Source organism: Armigeres subalbatus, chromosome 2, assembly GCF_024139115.2.
Source record: "Armigeres subalbatus isolate Guangzhou_Male chromosome 2, GZ_Asu_2, whole genome shotgun sequence".
NCBI lineage: Eukaryota > Metazoa > Arthropoda > Insecta > Diptera > Culicidae > Armigeres > Armigeres subalbatus.
In genome coordinates, this window is record NC_085140.1 from 308,585,913 (window position 1) to 308,610,129 (window position 24,217).

Consider the following 24,217-nt stretch of genomic DNA (forward strand, 5'->3'; position numbering starts at 1 on the left):
GCCAATAATAGAACAAAATCTGCCAAAGCCGTCATTCCCCCTATTTAAATCACGCTCTCTACACTTTATCACCTTTGTTAGAATACACTTTTTTTTAAACTTTGAAATATTTTTTTACTTTGGTTGAAGTCTAAAAACGCGTTGCCAAACTGACGATTTGAACTGGCATAATCTTATGCTATCTAGCTTTTTACTCTATGCCATAATTCTTTGAATCACCTCTCTTGACACATGGTGTGTCCACTAGAGATGGGCAAAACGGATCACTTCGATGAACGGATCCGATCTGGGTCATTCACACTAATGATCCGGATCATTCAACCGGATCGGATCCTTAAAGCGAAACCCAAGAAGAATGCAAAATTGGGAAACGTTAGTCATTCAGGATCACACTTTTGAACAGTACAGACTATAATTTCACCCTTTTTATTCACAAGCAGGTAACAATGAACATTTCATTTTAATATTTCCTTACAAATGGTCAGATAATTTGTTGATCTAGTGAACCGGATCTTTTAAAAAATGATCCATTCACTCACTTCAAAGATCCGGATATTTTTCACGGCTCCGGATCTGAATGCCCATCTCTAGTGTCCACTATAATTTATATATACAGGCATACCTCGATAGTACGTACCCTCGATAGTGCGTACCCTCGATAGTACGTACCCTCGATTGTACGTACATTATTTTACCTCGATAGTACGCACACAAAAAAAAGTTTTTTTCGTTCAATTTTCTTTATGATTTTAGTAAAAATTTGAATATGCTTTGATCATGGGCTGGCTCTGAATGAAGTAGCCGTAGCTTGCGCTAGGCTAGACGACACTATTAAAGTCATTTACCTTTGAACTCTGACACTACAGTTCAACACGCACAACTTTTACCGCACAAACTTCGATATCTAGCTAGGATCTTTACGGGGAAACATTTAAAAATAATTAATACTAACTTAAGAACACTTCACGTTTTAATAAACTTACAACAATTACACCACGGAAACTACACAACTTCGCGATCCTTCTTCTACCACGGTCTGGGACAAAGTGGACGAGACTTTTTCTGAAATCCCTCAGATTAAACTGTCATGGTTTTTAGGAAACGGAAACCCAACGGTCTCCGCTTACTATGTTCGAGAGATATCAATTGTAGCTATCTCTTTTGCTTTCAAATCGAAATTGGTTTACTCATCTCATTCCTTTATCGTGTCGAAGAATTCGATAGTTGCCTATCAGTGATCTCTATCCAGGCAACGAGAGCACGGATAGTGATTCTCGAATCGCTTCGCGCATCAACATTGCGTAGCGGGAGACCTATTTACGCTTCGAAAGTTGTATGCAATTTCCAAGTATTGTGCGTTATGAGGAAATTTAGTTTGTTTAATTGTGTTTCGCGTTTCTATGTTCATGTAATTTACTACTTTTAAGATTTTTTATATAATATTTACATTTATTTAGAATGATTAAGCAAAACAATAATAACAAGAAAACAAATAACTAGTAAATAAATAAATAACAAAAACGGCTACTGTCACAGGCCTACTGATCAAGAAACAACTCCTAGCAAAATTATGACAAATGCCACCGCCGATGATTTTCAGACCAGCGATGATTTGCAGACAGCTCTACATTTGATACCAAAACTTCCTAAGAATCTCGAGATTCGCTTTGCGTTTAGTAATTAAATGATGTGTGTTCTTTACTTACGCACTAAATATTATTTCTAGACCAACATTTGAAAAGGGCGTAACAGCCAAAATTTATTCCTTCTGATTCTTTGTCCACATATATAGCTATATATGTAGACGACGAATCAGAAGGAATAAATTTTGGCTATTACGCCCTTTTCAAATGTTGGTCTAGATTTATTGAGAAGTTCTTGTGTTTTCAAATATTAAAATAATAGTAACCTAGAGGTTTGTCCGTAAACTCCGACCCCCTCCAACTTCCCCATGTGGTTTATCGTGGTCATTTTACAAACCCTTCCTCCCCCATGTATGACCACGACACGTATACCATCATAGCTCAACAAATAAATAAACATTCGATATTCAATTAAAAATTGAATAGAATTTTATAAGCTATTGTAGTTTGAATTCATTTAGATTTAAAACAACAGTAAGATTGGTTGAATGATGCGTTTCATTGTATGCACTAAATATGTGCCTGATAATGCATTCAATAACACAATATATTATATTGTAAACCTGAGGTAGTTAGTATTTATTGGACCGCTAAACAATTCACCCAACTTTTTTTTTCACCCAAATCTACATTGGTCGGTATATGCAAGTTCATTTAACTTTCGTATTCGAAATTCGGTAACTCGATGGCACCATTAATCATTTTTATGGCCAATTAGAAGCATATTTTTTACCCATAGCGGAAATAAAAAGCCGAATTTAATATTCCAATCAAGCCCCTTTACTGGGCGATGAAACGCGGATTATCACCACATTTTCTGCTCTTTCCACACTCGGCTACTATCTGGGATGGCGTATTTAATACTCGATGTGTATCGAATTTCCAGCGGATTTTACGAGCATTAAAAGTATTAAAGAGTTTTGCTAGGAGAAACTGGAAACATCATCTGGTTGGGTCGTTGGCTTTTTTTTTCCTGCAACACAAAGCGTGGAAGCTAAAGTCCATGAGGGTACGAGCTTGTTGGACATCCTCATGAGAGCGGAGGTTGTATGTTAACCGCATGTTGTTACTATGTTTAACTTCGGAATCGTGCAGCACCACATGGAATCGGCTGACCCTGAACGTTGCGGTACACATCGATGTGGTGTGGAAGTGAAATCGATCATTTTATAGCTTTTGGTTTCCAATACGGTAAACCGCACGCACAGGCTGCTATCCTCGTTGGGCGTACAGAATTTAATCGAGAGGGGTTATTTGGGGAATAACGCTTGAATGTTGAAAAGTCCTCTGATAACCAGTCCTCTTATTTACTAGATTTCGGTCATTGAACTATTGACTTCCGTTAAGTATGTTTTTTAATGGAAGTGCCGCAGCCAAGCGGTGAGACTTTTAGTTGAAAATTAGCCTAAACATTTTTCTTTCGCCCCCAGGGGATAGAATATATATGTCTTGCTAGTACAGTGATGCATAGTATTTTGGGAGTTTTTTTACCTTAATTTACTACTCACATTTATTATAAATTAATCATTAATTCAGCGATAATACATAATTTTGTAGAATATCACAGCTTCTTTGAAAAAGTGTATCAAGCTTATTCTACAGCAACAAGGAGGAAAATCACATTGAGTCGGGTTTTAGCAGCATCTTAAGCAGGCAGACTACGCAAGAGTTTTTTTTTTCTTTTGCCCAATAAATTTGTTTTCTGAATGAACTTACCTATTTTCGAACATTAGATGAACGGATAACAATCACGATATTTGAGCGTTCATATTAAATTTAAAATTTTCATTAGTATAGTGACACGATAACTCAAAACATTTTGCGATCATATTTGAAACACTCGTTGCCAAAATACAGCTTACGATTTTCATTTGAAGCAGCATATTATAATGGTTTTGGGACAGTTAGTCGAATGACGTTTGGTTGAATGACATTTAGTCAGAAGAACATTTGGTCGAAAGGACATTTGGTCGAATGGACATTTAGTCGAAAGGACTCTTTTTTTACTCAATGTTTATTCAGCACCAGAGCTTATAATATTCAGCTTCAGGAAGCAACTTCGGTCCGAATTTTGATAAACATCGCATGATTATGCAAAACATAGAATGATATAGCCAGACGACTACTCCACCAACTCATTCATTCGACTTCATTGAGTTCGCTTACTATGTGCAGAAAAAAACATATTTAGCATTGTTTATATTGATATTTGCCGTTGAAAGTGCCTCGCGGATAAAAATCGGATTCAGTTCTATGTGATACATTACTTTACTCATTTAAAACGTGTTCAGATTCCATATAATTTATCAATTTGTAGAATGTGCGATCTTGTGATACTGGAACCGTATCTATGCACATCAGCTCTCCGAATCACTCCCTCGAGCGCTATATTGAACAGTCGATTCAAGAGTACATCACCCTGCGTTTGATTTCGATCCGTCCAACGTTATACGAATCAGCCGTATCAGTTTCGCCGGAAAACCATGTTCAAGCATAATTTGCCATAACTCACTCCGTTGCACTGCCTTGAAATCAATAAACAGATGATGTGTCTGCAAGTTGTTCCCCGGAATTTATCAAGGATTTGTATCAGGGTGAATATTTGATCCGTCGTTGATCGGCCCTCACGAAAACCTGCCTGCCTGCCTTCAAGCGGTCTCAATCTGTTGAACAGAACGCGGTACATAAGTTAGTACGCCGAATTAGGGTTATTCCTCGGTAATGTCTGTGCCCTTTCTTAAAGAGGGGCAAATAAGGCCGTCCAACCAGCTAGCAGGCAATTCCTCGTCTTTCCATATTTTCGACATAAGAGAACTTGCAGAACTTTATAAAGCTGCTCACTACCATGTTTGAGAAGTTCAGCCAGGAGCAGGTCCTTCCCCGTAGCCTTATTGTTTTTCAGCTCTTTAATAGCTTTTCTAACCTCATCTAGTGTAGGCGATTCCATAGCTTGTCCATCGTCGCTAATATTTATTCTATTCACTGATGCACCGTCACTTCCACAATTCAACAAAGTCTCGAAGTGTTGCTTTCACCTGGCAGTCACTTCGGTTTTATCTGTCCGCAAATTCTCCTCTTGGTCGTTGCACATGACGGGAGATGGAGCTGTCTTTCTCCGCACGCCATTGACAGTCTCATAAAACCTCCGCATTTCATTCTGCTCTATTCTATCCTGCGCCTCACTAATCATTTGTTCTTCATATTCTTTTTTCTTCCGGCAGTGTGTACGTTCGATCGGGTACCCGACTCAAACATCCGGCTTCTAGCAACGTTCTTCTACCCGCATAATTACAAACTGTACATGGGCATTTTCCCGTGCGGTCGGCAACAGTATCCTGTACTGTTGACAACTGTATATGAACAATCTCATATAAAGTTTCAACAGTTTGTGGTATGGTTATTTGACAAATAACAATATGTTGAATGGGTTGTTAAGTTATGTCACCATAAAAAATCGGCCGTTTTCGCCTGCAAAATTTTCGCTCGACAGTATGATAAAATGTTGACATATAATGCAGGAAATATAAAACATTTTCGGGACAGCATGTTATACATTGACATTTAGCGTTGATGTCGAGCAGTTATGGTTGAATCGCCGAAAAGTATTTGATAACCGCAACGTAAACTGTGAAGCTATATCTTACATCGTAATAATGATTCTGACCATATAACATGTTGTTTTTTATTATGCGGGTAGTCTGTCACTCTCTGACACTCCACGTCGATCCAACCCGCCCTGGGTCGCCTCTGTGCAGTACCTACCACTGTAAAAAAAGATCGTTGATGTTTTCGCTATCGTTGATTGCACTTATCCGTTCGTCGAGCGTCTAGTGCTACTCAGCTGATACTCCTTCCGCTGACAATCGCTGGATATTGTAACGCATCGTTCGAAACAGTTGACAACCGTGATCGAATTTCACTGACAACGAGGTAGTGATCAGTGTCAATGTGCGGACCTCTGAATGTACAAATCAACGTCTGAGAAATGGCGCCCATCCACCAGAACATGCTCTATCTGGTTACAAGTTTCACCTTTTGGGTGTCTCCAAATGTGCTTTCGGATATTCCTTCGTGCAAAGTAGATGCTACTCACGAGAGGGTTGGCAGCAGCGAAATTACTAGCCATATGCCGTTGTCATTGGTAACGGAGTGAAGGCTCTCCCTACCGATTATGGGACGGAAAAAGTTCCCTCTGTCGACTTGAGCTTTAGCGTCTCCGATAAAAATTTTCACGTTATGCTTCGGGCACTCTCCATATGCTTCATAAAGATATTCATAAAACGTGTTCTTCACGTCGTTGGCTTTATCGTTTGTCGGTGCGTAAACGTTGATTAGGCTGTAATTGAATAACTTGCCCCGTATTCTCAACACACAGATTCGTTCGCTAATGGGTTTCCACCTCATCACTCGTTTCTTCTGCTTGCCCATCACTACGAAACCAACTCCATGCTCTGTTTTTTCGCCGCCGCTGTGATAAATGTTATATTTGAATGCAGTGTTGGTCGTGGGGTCCACGGCTCGGAATTCACGTTCTCCGGATCTGGGCCATCGGACTTCTTGAATAGCGGCCACGTTCACTCCAACCTTCTGCAGTTCACGAGCCAGAAGGCTCACTCGTCCAGGTTCATTTAGGGTCCTGACATTCCAGATACCGAGTTTTCAATCATAGTCTTTATTTCGTTACTGGGTCGATTGCCAAAAAAAAAAAATTTTCTTTTTCTATTAACTCCATTTTTCGTGGTATTTGAAAGACTTCAGTAAGCTACCTTACCGACATCGCGCTGACTGCCATCTTAGGTATAGCTGACGCGATACAGCGTTTCGTTAATCAGTCGCTGGGTATCAGGCAGACGCACCTCCTGGTGAACAGACGCTCGAGGCGTACCTTATTACACTAGCTAATGTCAGGGAGACAACAGTGTCCAGGCTGCACTTCCAGCTACGTATACAACCCTTAGGTGGCGGTCTTTTGTCAAGCGTGGAAGCGTGAGATAGGAACATGTGCGGACCAAAGCTATGTAAGGGCATCACTAGCATAGCTGTCAAATTAATGCCACTTACAGGGCTTTTAAAAGCTTGGGGGGTTTGACGGTAGCTTTTCGCTTACTTCTATTGGTGCCGGTAGAGACGCTCAGAATCTTCTTGACCGCTGCAGTCGGTGCGTTATAAAAAACTTCCTTAAGCTCGTTTTTGCTTATACCAAATATAGTATATTAACAATATAGTCCACTTCGTACATCCCCATATATTAGGCAAGAGACAGCACATTAACACCATCTTGCGTCACAAAAGGTAACTAACGCCTAAAAACGATAGCCAAGGGGTGCGTTAATTGCAAAAATTACACTAATTTTACAATTTTTGAAAATTTGAATTACATTTTTCAAAATTTTATTTTTAAACTCAGATATTAAAATGGGGTCATGGGATGATTTCTAGCATATTATTTCGAAATGTTTTGTTGCATATTGCATTATACGCTTTGGCACCCCTCGGAATGTCTATTCACTACATTGCTTGCCTTTTGTGACACCGCGGCGCTACTGCGTTGTCTCTTCAAATCAGCCAGAGTGGACTATATTGGTAATAGAGTATATTTGCTTATACCAAGGTATAAACGGAGTAAACGCAACGTCGTCCGGTCTACTTACGTGAAGTAATAATAATTTTATTATTAACTAGCAAAGAATTCTCCGCGTTGCTCGACTTTTTTTTCGTTCTACGTTTGAAATGTCATTTTCTGCGTTGATTGTGATGCCGCACTCTAGATCATTTTTCACACGATCGTTTTGGGTTTCCTCACAAAACGCTGAAATATTGCATTTCGACATTTTTCCAACTTTCCTCTTAAACCTTACTAAAGGCTTAGTTAAACGTTGCAAGCAATTCACTCGTGCGAGCGAATGATTTCTGAGAGCACTCGCATTTGCTGTCACACGTAGCAGCTTTTCACTCTTAGCAAATGCCAGATTCACTCTCATGCAAATATAATTAAAAATGAAAAACTTGTTTTTCTGCTAATCTAATTCCATTCTTATTTTTTCAGTGCATTTCTGTAGTTACTGCCACCTGAAAACGTTTTCAATTTTGCGAACGAAAAATTTTCTAGAGCTACACTAGTAAGCGTAATTTTGTTGATTACACAGGATTTTGTTTTTACACGATTTTTTTACGCTCGTATTTTTGTTCGTGTGACTTCAATTTGCAACATGTTTCAAAAAATCCTAAATAATTCAAAGAAAAATTACATGGTAATGAATATGCGTTAAGCATTTAGGATGGGTGAAAAATTAAGAAAGTGTAAATCGTGTTAAAACAAAATCCAGTGTACTTCAATTAATCGATTAATCGTTGTGATAATCGATTTATTTTGAATCGATTACTTCTCAACGATTATTCGATTTAATAATCTACAAGAATCGAGAGTTATCGATTAGTTACTAATCGATTAATCGGGATTTTACGACGACTCTAAGGCTTTGTTCCAATTGGAGTATTAAACCAAAATTGCACTTAAATCTGACACTTCGAAAAAATTTTCCCCTCCAAAAAATCAACGAGCTGTCAAAATTATTTTTTTTGAGGTCACATTCAATTCAAAGAGCGTAAATCACAAGAGATCTCCTTTTGAATACACATTACAGATTACAGATACAGATTTATTTATGCTTTAGACTATACGTTCAAAAGATATTTTAGTTAACAGATAAAGATTGTCGCTGTCGTCGCTGTCCGGAACATCTTTTGCTGGCAAGGATAGGGGATCTAAATGTCTAAAGAAGACGATTATTTACATTACGACAAAAATTCTCTTTTGTAACCTACGCCCTTATTCTGGGAAAGGTGTGACATATTGACTTGTTTGTTGTCGTTGAACAGTTGAACGCTTTTGAAGTTAATTCTACTCCTTTTTCGTGATTAATTCAACGTTTTCTATTTCTTGAGTGAGCAATTACATATAACAAAGTTTCTGATTGTTGTTCTGTTAGCTGTATATTTTTACATGTACAAATTTCGTGGTGATAGCTCCGAATCGTAAAAAGTTTAATTTTTTTCATCGAATGAGGTAATGAAATTTAAAATTAGGCATTTGTATTTATATCATTTGTTTTTTCTATTGATGCACATAATTCATAATCGAAATATATTCAATTTTAGGAATCTGGAATATGCATATGTGCCATAAAAACATCATCATCCTTGATCCTGAAACATGATTCGAATGCCGTTAAAGAAAATCTTCGTGTATCCGTCTGCGTCAAGCGCTCCGGTTGGGAGAGGAAAGTTGAGCTGTCAGTGCTCCTATACTGGGTGGCATCTGGAACAAGTTACCAGGTAACCAGAGTAAGTATCGATATTCCTCGGACAACCGTCAAACGAATTTGTATGAAAATGCTAACGTTTGTCATCGATGTCCTTATGATGTAAGTCATCAAGTACCCATTAGATGGAGAATTGGGTGAAATAGGCGAAGGTTTCTGCACTCGAGCTAAAAACAGGGATATGATATTATGGAGGCCGAAACAATTCTCGATGAGCAGATAGACGATATGAACGTACGGCAGGAAGGTGAATTCCAACCAGGGAGAAATACGGGGGAAGGCATTGCTTTTGAAACTATCTTATGGTCTACAAGGGTCAGATGGACCCCTGGCTACTCCCCTGGACACTGGTCTAGCCACGGTGTACACTTGGGGTGGGCTCTACAACAGCCTCTTTAAATTGATAGTTGTTTAGTTTACAGGGTCGTTCATAAAGTGTTAGGTTCCTGGTGGAGACTGCCTTCCCGTTTGGTCACTTGGGCAATAAATTAACAATTTGATTACAGAAAACAAGCAAAACAATAAAATGGGAAGGAATGTAATATTTTTGAATCTTAAAACTAACCAATTTGACTCAGACAAGAAACGTTTAACATTTATTAAAAAGGTTTTTTTTTTAAATAGTATTTTGAAGTGCACTTTAATTGAACTTTATTTAGCGTGTAACTAACAAAATGTTTCGATCTTACTTGGATTTCTCACACAAACGTTGCGGCCGATTGATGATCACTCGGTGGTCGACATACAGCAGAACCGGGAGCAGGGGTGAACAAACGTTGACGACGAAGACCACGGCAAGGGGCACTAGGCTGGATGTTCCAGGGATGTTGTCTTGGCTTTACCGTATCATGGGGCACTCAAATTTCATTCCCAATTTGCACGAGGGAAACACAAGTGACACTGTGACCGTATTGTAACGCTTGGTCAATGTTCCAATGGTCCAGGGAGCGGTACTATTTCGCGCGCGCACTTTACAAGGTGGTCCTATCCGAGCGAGAAACACCGGAGCCGACGGCATCAGTCTTTTCTGAACACCACCATGTGCTTTATGCAACGTACACACCAGTCAAGCAGTTTGACGAACATTGACTCCGCCCCCAAGAAAACGCTTTGGTTGCTGCTTTGTTTGAACGTGTGTGAAGTTGTTCGAACAACCATTTGACAGTTGGCAGCTCGGTTGGAAAAAATTAAAACGGTTTGATTTTGGTTTGAGTTGTCGGGGGTGGAGTCAAGGTTCGCCGAACATGTTTGAGCATTTGTAGTGAAGTTGCACAAACCCCCATATATTTTTTGATGGTTGGTGCTCAAGTTGGCGCTTCGATCGTTCGTGTGTGATATTGTTGGTCGAATAAATTGATTGTTCGTGTCGCTGTTGGTAAAACTTGATGGATGTTTGAATAAACGAGAGGTGGAGTCAATGTTGGTCAAACTGCTTGACCGTGTGTACGTTCCATTAGGCTTCTGATATGCACTTTCTTCACCGTCAGCTCGAACCACTATATACCGATACTGTCCTTTACTACTATTTGCACCACGCTCGCTCGGAAATTTAGTGTGATACGATTTTGACCTAGCTGGCTTAGCTCGGTTAGAATTTAACGTTCACTTTTCAATCACTTTTGGTGTCTATTATTCGTAACCGTCCGTGGTGCAGCCAAGCATAGGTCCGTACCAATTATAACTTTTAATGTTCTTCAACTTGTGGTGTTTTAGCTGATAACTTTTTAATCATTAACTTTAGTCTAATTTGTAAGTTTTAACAAAGATTATAGTCACAAATTCTCACAAACTTTAAACTTTGGAACAACGATTTGCTCGAAAACGTGGCAAATTCGCGGGTGTCACTTTTTCATCACTCCTCTGGACCGGTTGAATTACTAAGAGAGAGCGATTCTATGGAGGCCTTGCCCTTTTATCCTATTCTTGCCGCCCCGAATATAACGCCCATAGCCTGCCATTTCGTTATTCCGGTGTGCGTTTTGATGAATCGCTGCGTTTCTCGTTGATTTTTATTAGTATAATATCTAGGGGTTTTGGTTGATGTTGCGTTTTCAAATTTTAGATTTAAATTCAAATAATTTTAGCTAGATTGCATGCAAAATCTGTACATTTTCAGCCCTAAGTGCTTGTTTTCTTTTTTTTTTTTTTCATTTCTTTATGTAATTTTGTATGACAATATCCAAATGCAAATAGTGTAAATAATTATAATAAATAGTGTAAATAAATATTCGAATAAATAATGTAAATAGGAAATCCAATAAATAATGTATATAAATAATGTAAATAATGTAAATAAATATTGTAAATAATGTAAATAAATATATTTTTTAACACCAACCAGGAGGTAAACAAACAACTAAATATAATATACAAACTTGGACTCAAACGTCATCTTTTAATTAATATAATTGTTTGTTTACACCCTACAGCTACTATATACAAAATAAATATCAGTCAAACATACAAATATGGACCACAGACATTTATTTTATATACAGACATTTAATAATAAATTAGTAGACGAACACGGAAACATATATTTACAATTTTTTTGGGGGTCTGAGCTAAATTGGCCCAAGAACCAAGGGGTTTTAATTGTAACCCTAAAATGGCGGGTTACAATCCTCCCGTAGTCGGGGTAAAAAAAAACCGAAGGGTTTTTTTTTCAACCTGTCGACCTTGGCTGCGGCTACTGCTTCCTCAGAACATTCCGTGGAATGATTATTCGTAGTAAAACCAGAGCTCTTTTCCACGGAATAACATAGACGAAGTGAGTCTGTCCAACCTTGATAACACACAGGGAAATTAAGTCAAAATCAGGTGAATTCCTTTCATAGCCGAATTTATTAGAATGACTCCAAGCTTCAATGACGAAACTGTTCTAGGTGCGTCAGATTAAATGAGCTTCGACTGTCGCTTTTATTGTGGATGATGATCAGAAACCATAGACAGTCATTTACTTCAACCTAACCTTAATCTATTACAACTGAACATGAATTGAGAGATTGGTCCTAGACATCTCATTTTTATTGATGGCCGTCACAAGATTTCCTTGGACTAAATTCTTTTACACTTTCATACAATTTTACATTCATTCATCCCATACACAACACACTTTCATTCATTCCCAGTGTACTCCACTCATTATTCCAAGCATCATACATTCACCTTTAAATATTCAATCAATAGTCATTCATACACTGTTCACATTCATTCCTTATTACCTATTTAGCTTACTTCTACTTCGGGTACCCTTAAATAACTATTGATTACCTAATTTCTACGTTACTCATCTTAATGAGGCACGCGAACGTAATCAAGAAGGAATCAGCATCTCATTATAGTATTTCCTCGCAAGCATCTCTCTCGGTATTTCGAGAGAATAAATTTGAGGACTACTGAAAGAAATAGCTGGTCATTCGAGTGGTTGAGTGAAAGTGACTGCATACCAACTTTACGTTGGCGACACAGCCCTGAAAGTCGACTGATTGACGTTTCTGATCGGTCCCGTCATTCTCGCGACTATTTGGCTGGAAGACGTTAAAACTCAATTAATTAATGTACCTAGATGCTCCGAGCATTGAATGCTGCTGTGTTTACGTGGAAATATTTGTTAAATTTGTTTCTAATTTTAGGTCGTGCGGCTATTTTTGGATGATTGAATTGGTTGGAGAACGAGTCATCAGAGGAGGTGTTTGTTTAGCCGGGTTTTAAGTGCACCGCAGGCCAGATCCCTACGTTTTTGCCTGTCAGATCTTCGAGCTCGTAGGAAGAGGTGCCGTGTTTGGCCTTGACTCGACAGGGAAGAAACTGGCGTCCGTATTTGGCGTTGTAGTTCTCGGCAGCGCTCGACAGCTTCATATTCCGCCTGTAGATCAACTCACCGGGAACGAAGGCTTTGGCGAACTTTCTGTGCCGAAGGTTGTAGGTCGCGTTTGATGATTGGTGGGCCTTCGCGAGGTTTTGGTGACAACATCGTAGACATCGGCCAGCATCTTTTCTTCCGCTCTTCTTGCTGTTCTGGAGTTAGTGATTCGTCGTGTCGAGCTAATTGATGATCCGTTCCCATCTCAGACTGCTCGTGGCCGTGCGTCACAAAAAAAGGTGTGAACCCAGTCGACGAGTGAACGCTGGTGTTGAGGACCATTTCAATTTCGGCCACCTTGGTGTCCCAAAGCCTTTGGTCCTCCTTAACGTAGGTTCTAATCGCCGCGTTTATGGTCCTGTTAACCCTCTCCACAGGATTAGCCTGTGAGTGGTATCGAGAATTCAACCAGTGCGCTATCTTGAACCGATCCAACAGTTCCTTAAACTCCTTGGACAGAAAACAGCTCCCGTTGTCGGTTATGACGATCTCCGGGACGGAGTTTCGGAGAAACCACTGATCTTTTAAGATAGAACACAGGGTTGAACTCCCGATACTCCTCACAGGCTGAATCATGACCCACTTCGAAAAATAGTCGGCCACTACTAGAAGATGTTGATTTCCGTGCCGACTGCGGGGTAGTGGACCGACGTAATCAACGGAAACGATTTGCCAAGGGCGTGTTGCTATTCGCATTTTGCCCATTTCTGGTGCCACCGGGACAGACGGCGCTTTGACCTCCTTGCAGGTCTCGCATTTCCGGCAGTACCGACGGATTTCAGTGGCCATCCGAGGCCAGTAGTACCTTTGCCGGATCCGGCCAAGGGTTTTGTCGTAGCCAGGTGAAAGACAGAATCGTGATTCTCCTGTAGAATCTTGTCGATTTCTTCTGTCGTCGGAATTAGCTTCCATTCAAAGCGCGAATCATAGAGTTCACCCTGCGTCGCTACGAACTTCAGCAATTTGCCATTTTCCACCCTAAAATCGACGAAATCGTCCGGTTTAACGGACACCTTTCTCAGCATGGAGGAGTACCAGGATGTAGTTGACGCGTCCTGGACCGCAGCAACACTCCGTGACAAAGCATCCGGGACCACATTTTCCTTTCCCTTTCGGTGCACCACGGTCACATCGTGTTGTTGGAGATCTAAAGCCCATCTGCTACACCTTGATCCTACCTTCCATTTGAAACTGAGAATGTTGGTGAGAGCAGAGGAATCTGTAATAAGGGTAAAATGATACCCCTCTACATATCCTCTGAATGCCTCGATGGCTAGAATCGTCGCCAGAGCCTCTTTCTCTGCCGCGTGGTAGTTTTTCTGCGGTGTCGTTAACTTGTGCGAGTAGTAGGAGATTACCCGTTCCCCGCCTTCTTGTTGCTGTGTTAACACACCGGCAACGGCCACATCACTCGCGTCTGTTTGGATCACGAATTCGCGGGTAAAGTCCGGACTCCCGAGGATTGGGGAGGAGATTAGACATTCCTTTATTTCGCAAAAGGCGAGCTCGGCAGCGTCGCTCCATCGAATGACTTTCGCGCTGGTCTGAAGCAAATCCGTTAGGGCGGATGTCACCCCACTAAAGTTGGCTATAAAACGACGATAATAATTCGCCATTCCTAGGAATCTTCTGAGTTTTGTAACGGTAGTGGGCCTTTCGTATTCTACGATTGGTCTGATTTTCTCAGGATTCGCCCGGAGACCGCTGGTACTCAGAAGATATCCTAGGAAGGGAATTTCATTTACACCGAACTTGGATTTCTCCAAGTTAATGCTGAGGTTTGCTTCCCTTAGACGGCGCGCAACTTCAACGAGAAGTTCTGCGTGATGCTCGAACGTTTCCGTGACTATGACGATATCGTCAAGGTACACGAAAACGTTCGGTTCCAGTACACCATGGCCTAGTACAGTATCCATCAACCTAGCCAGAGTAGCTGGACTGTTTACTAAGCCGAAAGGCATCCTGGTGTACTGGAACAACCCTTTACCCTGGACGCTGAACGCTGTATACTTACGAGAGCTAGGTTCGAGGCCAACCTGTAGGAAGGCTTCGGATAAATCTATCGTAGTGAGGTATTTTGCTTTTGGTAGTTGTCCCAAAATGCGACCAGGGTGGGGCAAAGGGTAAGCATCGCGCAAAGTCCTCTCGTTGATTTTGCGCGCGTCCAAGCAGAGTCTTACCTTGGCGGGTTTGATCACGGGAACACAGTTCAAGGACCAAGCAGAACTGCTACGTTCAATTATTCCCACATCAAGTAGCCGTTGTAGCTCTACTGCCACCAACTCCTGCGTCTTCGGGGACATTATATAGGGAAATTGTCTGACTGGAGGTTTGTCCTTCCACTCGTCACTAATGACAATTCGGTGTTGCGTAAGCGGTGTGATTGTTAGCTGCAAGCTTTCGCTGGAAGAAACAGCGTTTTGATTTCTTCTATTCGCCGACGTTCGTCAACCGATAGAATGGTTTCTGGAATCGATGGATCGATAGTTGCAACGTTCCCTGAATCAGGTAACCGCTCGTCCTGTATAATCGTGGGCTGAATTTGGAACTTGGTCCAGAAATCCATGCCGCATATACAGTCGAGGGATAGGTTTTGGATAACAAGGGTCGGAACAATTTTCATCCTGTCGCTGAAACGGATCGGAAGGTGAACTTGGCCAAGAATGGTGAGCTTGTCACCGCTAGCCGAACGTAGTGAGATATTTCTAGGGGGTTTGTGGAGTTTTTTTGGTTTTAACCGGGTGAAAATATTTTCGCTGATGACCGTATAGTTGCTCCCGCTATCCAGCAGAGCTTTTAGCGGAAGTCCATAAACTTTTATCGAAACAAAAGGACGGTTATCATCTTTGAATGGGTAATTTATGAAGCAGACTTCCTCCGGTCGGTTATAGTAGTCTTCGGAAGTGGAATCCCAGAAGACTGGTGGGATTTTGAGAGATCTTGAAGTAGTTACGCCTGCGGGTTCTGTGAACGGTGATTTTCGTCCGCCCGTTGGCCGTTTTTTAAACAATACGGACAAAAACTTGTCGGAAACCCATGCAGTCCACAGTTGTCACAGAACAAACGACGTGGCTGGCGACACATGGCGACATGATGTCCGGGTGTTCCACAATTGAAACACGTATTGGAGTGTGGAGGCTTATGTCCACTGACGATCTGTTCTAGGGTTAGCTGAGGACGAGAAGAATTGCCAGATGGGCCGGGGACTGGCGACTTTGGCTCATTTGGCAGGCGGGGGTTCGACATAGGAGGCGATTTATGGAAATTTCGAGCCGTACCTGCATCAAAGCTAGGCGGAGGGTTGTTAGAAGGACCCGGACGATTGGTATTGTTCCTATTCTGGTTACCCTGATCTTTGAACTGACCTGGTGGACGTTTCTGTAGTTGTGGGGGTGGAGGGGTAGGTTTAACCTGACTTCGACCTATGTTTTCCTGGGCTTCTATAGCCTGTACCGACTTTTCGGTACCAAACACCTTGCTGTACGCCGAAAAGTTTAGAGCATCTAACTTCTGTCCGGCAGCTATGAGCGTCTCGAGATTGAGGATGGGAATGAATGTCATTTGACGTTTGTAATCGATTCGCATGTTTTGTTGTAGGATTTGGACCTTTTCAGGGTCCGCTATTTGAACGCACATACTCCGAAACAGCTTTTCCATTTCAAAATAATATTCGTGAAAAGATTCCTGCTTCTGCTGCCTTCTTTGGTAAATCTTCATTTTGATTAAAGCATCCAGGTCTGGATGCATGTAAGTTCGTCGCAATTCGAACACCAGATGCTCCTAATTCATCAACCGACCTGTCGTTCGCTGCGTCATGTACCACTTTAAAGCGGAACCGGTAAACAGATGTATAGCGGACTCGAATAACTCCTCCTTCGAAACATGCTCGGCCAGGGAAAAAGCTTGGACAAGCTCGAGAAACTCGTTGAGTTTCAAGCCCTGATCATCACCACTGTACTTGCCAATATTCCATTTGGATACCGGCAAGGTATGACGGGATTGATACGGAGCTTGATACTGAACATGTTGGGATTGATTTTGAAAGGGATGTGGGTTACTAGCTGGGTATGCAGCTCGCGGGTACTGTGGATTTTGCGACTGTTGGAAATTCGAAAAGTATTCACGGGAGGCAACGTATGTGTACAGTTCAACGGTACACGCGAAGAATGCGGTTGTGGAGCTGCAAAGGTGGGATGCGGATTGGACGGTGGGTGGAATTGCTGTTCCGAACGATTGATTCCAGGAAAATTACAGTAACTACTTGCAGATCGGAACGGATTTTGAGAAAATGATGATGGAAAAGTTACTGTAATCGTGTTGGGATACTGGAAAAGGATTCTGGGATGAATCGAGCATTAATGAATCGATCGGTTCAGTCTGTACAGCTATTTCCACACCTGCCTTGCGAGCAAACAGCTCTTGCTCTAGACCGACCAACCGTGCTTCTAGTCTGTGAATCCAATCTAACTCGTCTTCGCTAAATCTTAACATTTGCGGCGCCACCGGGGCAGCCAGTTCCTCACGTGCATTCTCTCTTCCCTGCTCTTCTTCTTGCTCATCAACTCGTACATCGCTGATTACCACAGCGACACCATCACCTGTGGTCTGCGTTCCAGAACCCTTCTGAAACTGCTCCTGTGGACTGAAATAATGTTCCAGTGCATCAACCATCTCAACAACCATCCCCTGCATACACCCATGCAGATTGGGTGAACCCCGCGATTCAGACAACAATCGCACGACATACGCACCATAGTGTATTAGACGGTGCTGCAAAACACGTTTATTTGCCTCATCTTCTTCCCCATCTAACAGACCTCTCAATTCGGAGCATCGTTTAGCACACATTTCTAGATCCTTTGTAGGATCTTTAGGAACGAACAAAAAATCGGTATTTTTCCCTTCTCCTTCAAGCTTCAACCGATCCCTCAGGAACTTACGTTTCCTGGCGAGGTCCATGTCACGAGTGATGGTGACATTGCGAGCTTGCAGCTCTTCATGTAATTCGTCCTCATTCAGAAACTCAACCCTCATGGTGTGATACCATCGCTTGCCTGATCGTAGGTGTATTGTGAATTAGCCATGTTGAAAAATCTTTAAATTCAAAAAAACCTTATTTAGCCAAAATATATTTAATTAAATTCAAAAACAATTAATACCACTCAGATGAAATAATAAAACGGTTATTAACAATAATAATTCAAATTTAATTAGAAAAAATCGAATAAATTTTTGCCATACCTGTGAGAAAAATATCTATGTTTTAATTTCCAATTCACGTTCAGCAATAATAGATTGATTAGATATTTTCAATGAACCGGTCTACGATTTCTGATCATTTTCGACAAACACACGAACAGTATTAAATTTGCCTTTTATCATCATCCGCAACAATTTATCAGAGACACTCTAAAAATCACTCAGTACAATTCAGTTCTGATTGGAAAAACCTAATGACCACGCGTGAATTGACTTTAATTGAAATTAATGGCAATCTCTCCCCGGAACCGATTGAAAAAGGGAATTACTTTTTTGATGAGTAATCCACTTTTTCTTTTGCGTTGGGCGCCAGTGAAACTATCTTAAGGTCTACAAGGGTCAGATGGACCCCTGGCTACTCCCCTGGACACTGGTCTAGCCACGGTGTACACTTGGGGTGGGCTCTACAACAGCCTCTTTAAATTGATAGTTGTTTAGTTTACAGGGTCGTTCATAAAGTGTTAGGTTCCTGGTGGAGACTGCCTTCCCGTTTGGTCACTTGGGCAATAAATTAACAATTTGATTACAGAAAACAAGCAAAACAATAAAATGGGAAGGAATGTAATATTTTGAATCTTAAAACTAACCAATTTGACTCAGACAAGAAACGTTTAACATTTATTGAAAAGGTTTTTTAAATAGTATTTTGAAGTGCACTTTAATTGAACTTTATTTAGCGTGTAACTAACAAAATGTTTCGATCTTACTTGGATTTCTCACACAAACGTTGCGGCCGATTGATGATCACTCGGTGGTCGACATACAGCAGAACCGGGAGCAGGGGTGAACAAACGTTGACGACGAAGACCACGGCAAGGGGCACTAGGCTGGATGTTCCAGGGATGTTGTCTTGGCTTTACCGTATCATGGGGCACTCAAATTTCATTCCCAATTTGCACGAGGGAAACACAAGTGACACTGTGACCGTATTGTAACGCTTGGTCAATGTTCCAATGGTCCAGGGAGCGGTACTATTTCGCGCGCGCACTTTACAAGGTGGTCCTATCCGAGCGAGAAACACCGGAGCCGACGGCATCAGTCTTTTCTGAACACCACCATGTGCTTTAGGCTTCTGATATGCACTTTCTTCACCGTCAGCTCGGACCACTATATACCGATACTGTCCTTTACTACTATTTGCACCACGCTCGCTCGGAAATTTAGTGTGATACGATTTTGACCTAGCTGGCTTAGCTCGGTTAGAATTTAACGTTCACTTTTCAATCACTTTTGGTGTCTATTATTCGTAACCGTCCGTGGTGCAGCCAAGCATAGGTCCGTACCAATTATAACTTTTAATGTTCTTCAACTTGTGGTGTTTTAGCTGATAACTTTTTAATCATTAACTTTAGTCTAATTTGTAAGTTTTAACAAAGATTATAGTCACAAATTCTCACAAACTTTAAACTTTGGAACAACGATTTGCTCGAAAACGTGGCAAATTCGCGGGTGTCACTTTTTCATCACTCCTCTGGACCGGTTGAATTACTAAGAGACCGATTCTATGGAGGCCTTGCCCTTTATCCTATTCTTGCTGCCCTGAATATAACGCCCATAGCCTGCCATTTCGTTATTCCGGTGTGCGTTTCGGTGAATCGCTGCGATTCTCGTTGATGGTAATTAGTATAATATCTAGGGGTTTTGGTTGATGTTGCGTTTTCAAATTTTAGATTTAAATTCAAATAATTCAAATTAGCTAGATTGCATGCAAAACCTGTACATATTCAGCCCTAAGTGCTTGTTTTCTTTTTTTCTTTTCTTTATTTAATTTTGTATGAAAATATTCAAATGCAAATAGTGTAAATAATTTTAATAAATATATTCGAATAAATAATGTAAAAAAGAAATCCAATAAATAATGTATATAATTAATGTAAATAAATAATATAAATAAATATATTTTTAACACCAACCAGAAGGTAAACAAACAATTAAACATAAAATTCAAAGGTGGACTCAATCGTTATCTTTTAATTAGTATAATCGTATATTTACACCCTAAAGCTACTATTTACAAGATAATTATCAGTCAAACATACAAATATGGACCACAGACATTTATTTTATATACAGACATTTAATAATAAATTAGTAGACGAACACGGAAACATATATTTACAATTTTTTTTGGGGGTCTGAGCTAAATTGGCCCAAGAACCAAGGGGTTTTAATTGTAACCCTAAAATGGCGGGTTACACTTTTCGGCAGCAACTCCTAGATCAGCTTTAAATGTTTTACTAAAATCTGATAAGTCTTTAAGCTTTGTGGTTGTAAGGATCCTCATTCATTTATTTAGTTAACATCTAAACAGATAACACTGAATCAACAATTTGACGCCACAATGCACGGTTCGAGGCCGCATCTCTCCATCCTCGGATACGCCCCACGCTCGCCAAGTCGTTTTGCACCTGGTCTGCCCATCTCGCTCGCTGCGCTCCACGCCGTCTCGTACCTGCCGGATCGGAAGCGAACACCATCTTTGCAGGGTTGCTGTCCGGCATTCTTGCAACATGTCTTGTCCATCGTACACTTCCGGCTTTAGCTACCTTCTGGATACTGGGTTCGCCGTAGAGTTGGGCGAGCTCATGGTTCATTCTTCGCCACCACACACCGTCTTCTTGCACACCGCCAAAGATGGTCCTAAGCACCCGTCTCTCGAATACTCCGAGTGCTTGCAAGTCCTCCTCGAGCATTGTCCATGTTTCATGTCCGTAGAGGACAACCGGTCTTATAAGCGTCTTGTACATGACACATTTGGTGCGGTGGCGAATCTTTTTCGACCGCAGTTTCTTCTGGAGCCCGTAGTAGGCTTGACTTCCACAGATGATGCGCCTTCGTATTTCACGACTAACGTTGTTGTCAGCCGTTAGCAAGGATCCGAGGTAGACGAATTCCTCGACCACCTCGAAGGTATCCCCGTCTATCATAACACTGCTTCACAGGCGGGCCCTGTCGCGCTCGGCTCCGCCCACAAGCATGTACTTTGTCTTTGACGCATTCACCACCAGTCCAACTTTTGTTGCTTCACGTTTCAGGCGGGTGTACAGTTCTGCCACCTTTGCAAATGTTCGGCCGACAATGTCCATGTCATCCGCGAAACAAATAAATTGACTGGATCTGTTGAAAGTCGTACCCCGGCTGTTACACCCGGCTCTCCGCATGACACCTTCTAGCGCAATGTTGAACAACAGGCACGAGTCCATCACCTTGTCTTAGTCCCCGGCGCGATTCGAACGAACTGGAGTGTTCGCCCAAAATCTTCACATAATTTTGCACACCATCCACCGTTGCTTTGATCAGTCTGGTAAGCTTCCCAAGGAAGCTGTTCTCGTCCATAATTTTCCATAGCTCTTCGCGGTCTATACTGTCGTATGCCGCCTTGAAATCAACGAACAGATGGTGCGTTGGGACCTGGTATTCACGGCATTTTTGAAGGATTTGCCGTACAGTAAAGATCTGGTCCGTTGTCGAGCGGCCGTCAACGAAGCCGGCTTGATAACTTCCCACGAACTCGTTCATTAATGGTAACAGACGACGGAAGATGATCTGGGATATCACTTTGTAGGCGGCATTAAGGATGGTGATCGCTCGAAATTTCTCACACTCCAGTTTGTCACCTTTCTTGTAGATGGGGCATATAACCCCTTCCTTCCACTCCTCCGGTAGCTGTTCGGTTTCCCAGATTCTGACTATCAGTATGTGCAGGCAAGCTCAGCTCCGATACCATCCTTACCAGCTGCTTTATTGGTCTTTAGCTGTTGAATGGCATCCTTTACTTCCCTCAAGGTGGGGGCTGGTTGGCTTCCATCGTCCGCTGAACTGACGTAGTCATCTCCTTCGCGGCCTTGGCTTTCACTGCCTGTACTCTCAGCGCCATTCAGATGTTCCTCGTAGTACTGCTTCCACCTTTCGATCACCACACGTTCGTCCGTCAAGATGCTCCCATCCTTATCCCGGCACATTTCGGCTCGCGGCACGAAGCCTTTGCGGGATGCGTTGAGCTTCTGATAGAACTTGCGTGTATCTTGAGAACAGCACAGCTGTTCCATCTCCTCGCACTCCGCTTCTTCCAGGCGGCGTTTCTTCTCCTGAAAAAGGCGGGTCTGCTGTCTCCGCTTCCGTCTATAACGTTCCACGTTCTGCCGGGTACCTTGCTGCAGCGCGACCGCCCGCGCTGCGTCCTTCTCCTCCAGAATCTGTCTGCACTCTTCGTCGAACCAATCGTTCCGTCGACTTCGACCCATATACCCGACGTTGTTCTCCGCTGCGTCGTTAATGGCTGCTTTGACTGTATTCCAGCAGTCCTCAAGAGGGGCCCCATCGAGCTCACCCTCTTCCGGCAACGCTGCCTCGAGATGCTGCGCGTATGCAGTGGCGACATCAGGTTGCTTCAGTCGCTCTAGGTCGTACCACGGCGGTCGTTGGTACCGAACATTGTTGATGAAGGATAGTTTAACCATCACCAGATACTGGTCAGAGTCGATGTTAGGGCCACGATATGTCCTGACGTCGATAATGTCGGAGAAGTGCCGTCCATCAATCAGAACGTGGTCGATTTGTGATTCAGTCTGCAGTGGTGATCTCCAGGTGTACCGATACGGGAGGCTGTGTTGGAAGTAGGTGCTGCGAATGGCCATATTCTTGGAGGCGGCGAAATCAATTAGTCGTAGGCCGTTTTCGTTTGTCAGCCGGTGAGCGCTGAACTTTCCAATAGTCGGTCTAAACTCATCCTCTTGGCCAACCTGAGCATTCAAATCTCCTATGATGATTTTGACGTCGTGGCTTGGGCAGCTGTCGTACTCACGTTCCAGCTGCGCGTAGAATGCGTCCTTATCATCATCAGTGCTTCCGGAGTGTAGGCTATGGACGTTGATTATGCTGAAGTTGAAGAACCGGCCTTTGATCCTCAATCTGCACATTCTTTCATTGATCGGCCACCACCCGATCACGCGCCTTTGCATATCGCCCATCACTATGAAAGCTGTTCCCAGCTCGTGTGTGTTGCCGCAGCTCTGGTAGATGGTATGATTACCTCTAAACGTTCGCACCATTGATCCCTTCCAACAAACCTCCTGCAGCGCTACGATGCCGAATCCACGGTCCTTGAGCACATCGGCGAGTATGCGTGTGCTCCCGATGAAGTTGAGAGATTTGCAGTTCCACGAACCGAGTTTCCAATCGCTAGTCCCTTTTCGTCGCAGTGGTCTTCGCCGATGGTTCCGGTCCGTACTCTCTTGTTGATTGTTCGTTGCTTATGATTTTTAAAGGCTGACTTGCAGGGCCGGACACCAAACTCCTTAAATTTCCGGAGGACCATTCCTCCTTATTTCCGGTGGACCATGGTGCACAGTTTCTTTTAGAGTCCCTCGCTGGCACTCGGACGATGATCAGCCGCCCCTAACATGGAGAACAGACGCTGTTGTGAGCCGATCCTGACATGGAGAACAGACGCTCAATAAGATTTGCACCTCCGGAGAGGAGCAAACCCCCCCTTCCCTGTCAGCATACGACCATAGTTCCCACCGGGGTTGGTTACCCGATCTTCCCTAAGGTTGCTCGTATCCCGGCCAGCACCGCGGGGAGGTAGGAATAGGAGTTGCTGGGTAAGAGGCTAAGGACCGCGAGATTGGGTCTATTTTATTCCTTCAGGTACGCGAAGTACCAATGGTACGCTTTACCCAGCATTTGCCGTGCCTGTAAGGATCCTGTATTGACTTTGTTTGTTATACTGAATATCACTTTAAAAATTGGACTTGTTGAATGAACAAGAATGATGACGGCTGGTTGAATAACCCAAATTGGTCCAGATATAAGCAAAGCATAATAACTGTCCAGCCGTGGGTGCTCATTAAACCTAATAGAATGCTAAATAATACTAAGTTGAAAAGCAGGCTAAGTTGCAGTGGGAATGTAGAGCCATTGAAGGAGAAAATCATCGTATGTTTCCATCCATCCATAAAGTACGTCATGCGTTCGGAGGAGAGTAGGGTAACCATCTTTGCAGCATATTTGAAGGCAAAAGCGTGAATAGAGAGTGGGATTGAAACTCACTAATTTTTGAGAGACGTACTGTCTGGATGTTCCTCTAAAATGATGAATCCATTAACAACTTTATGTACACGTAGCCA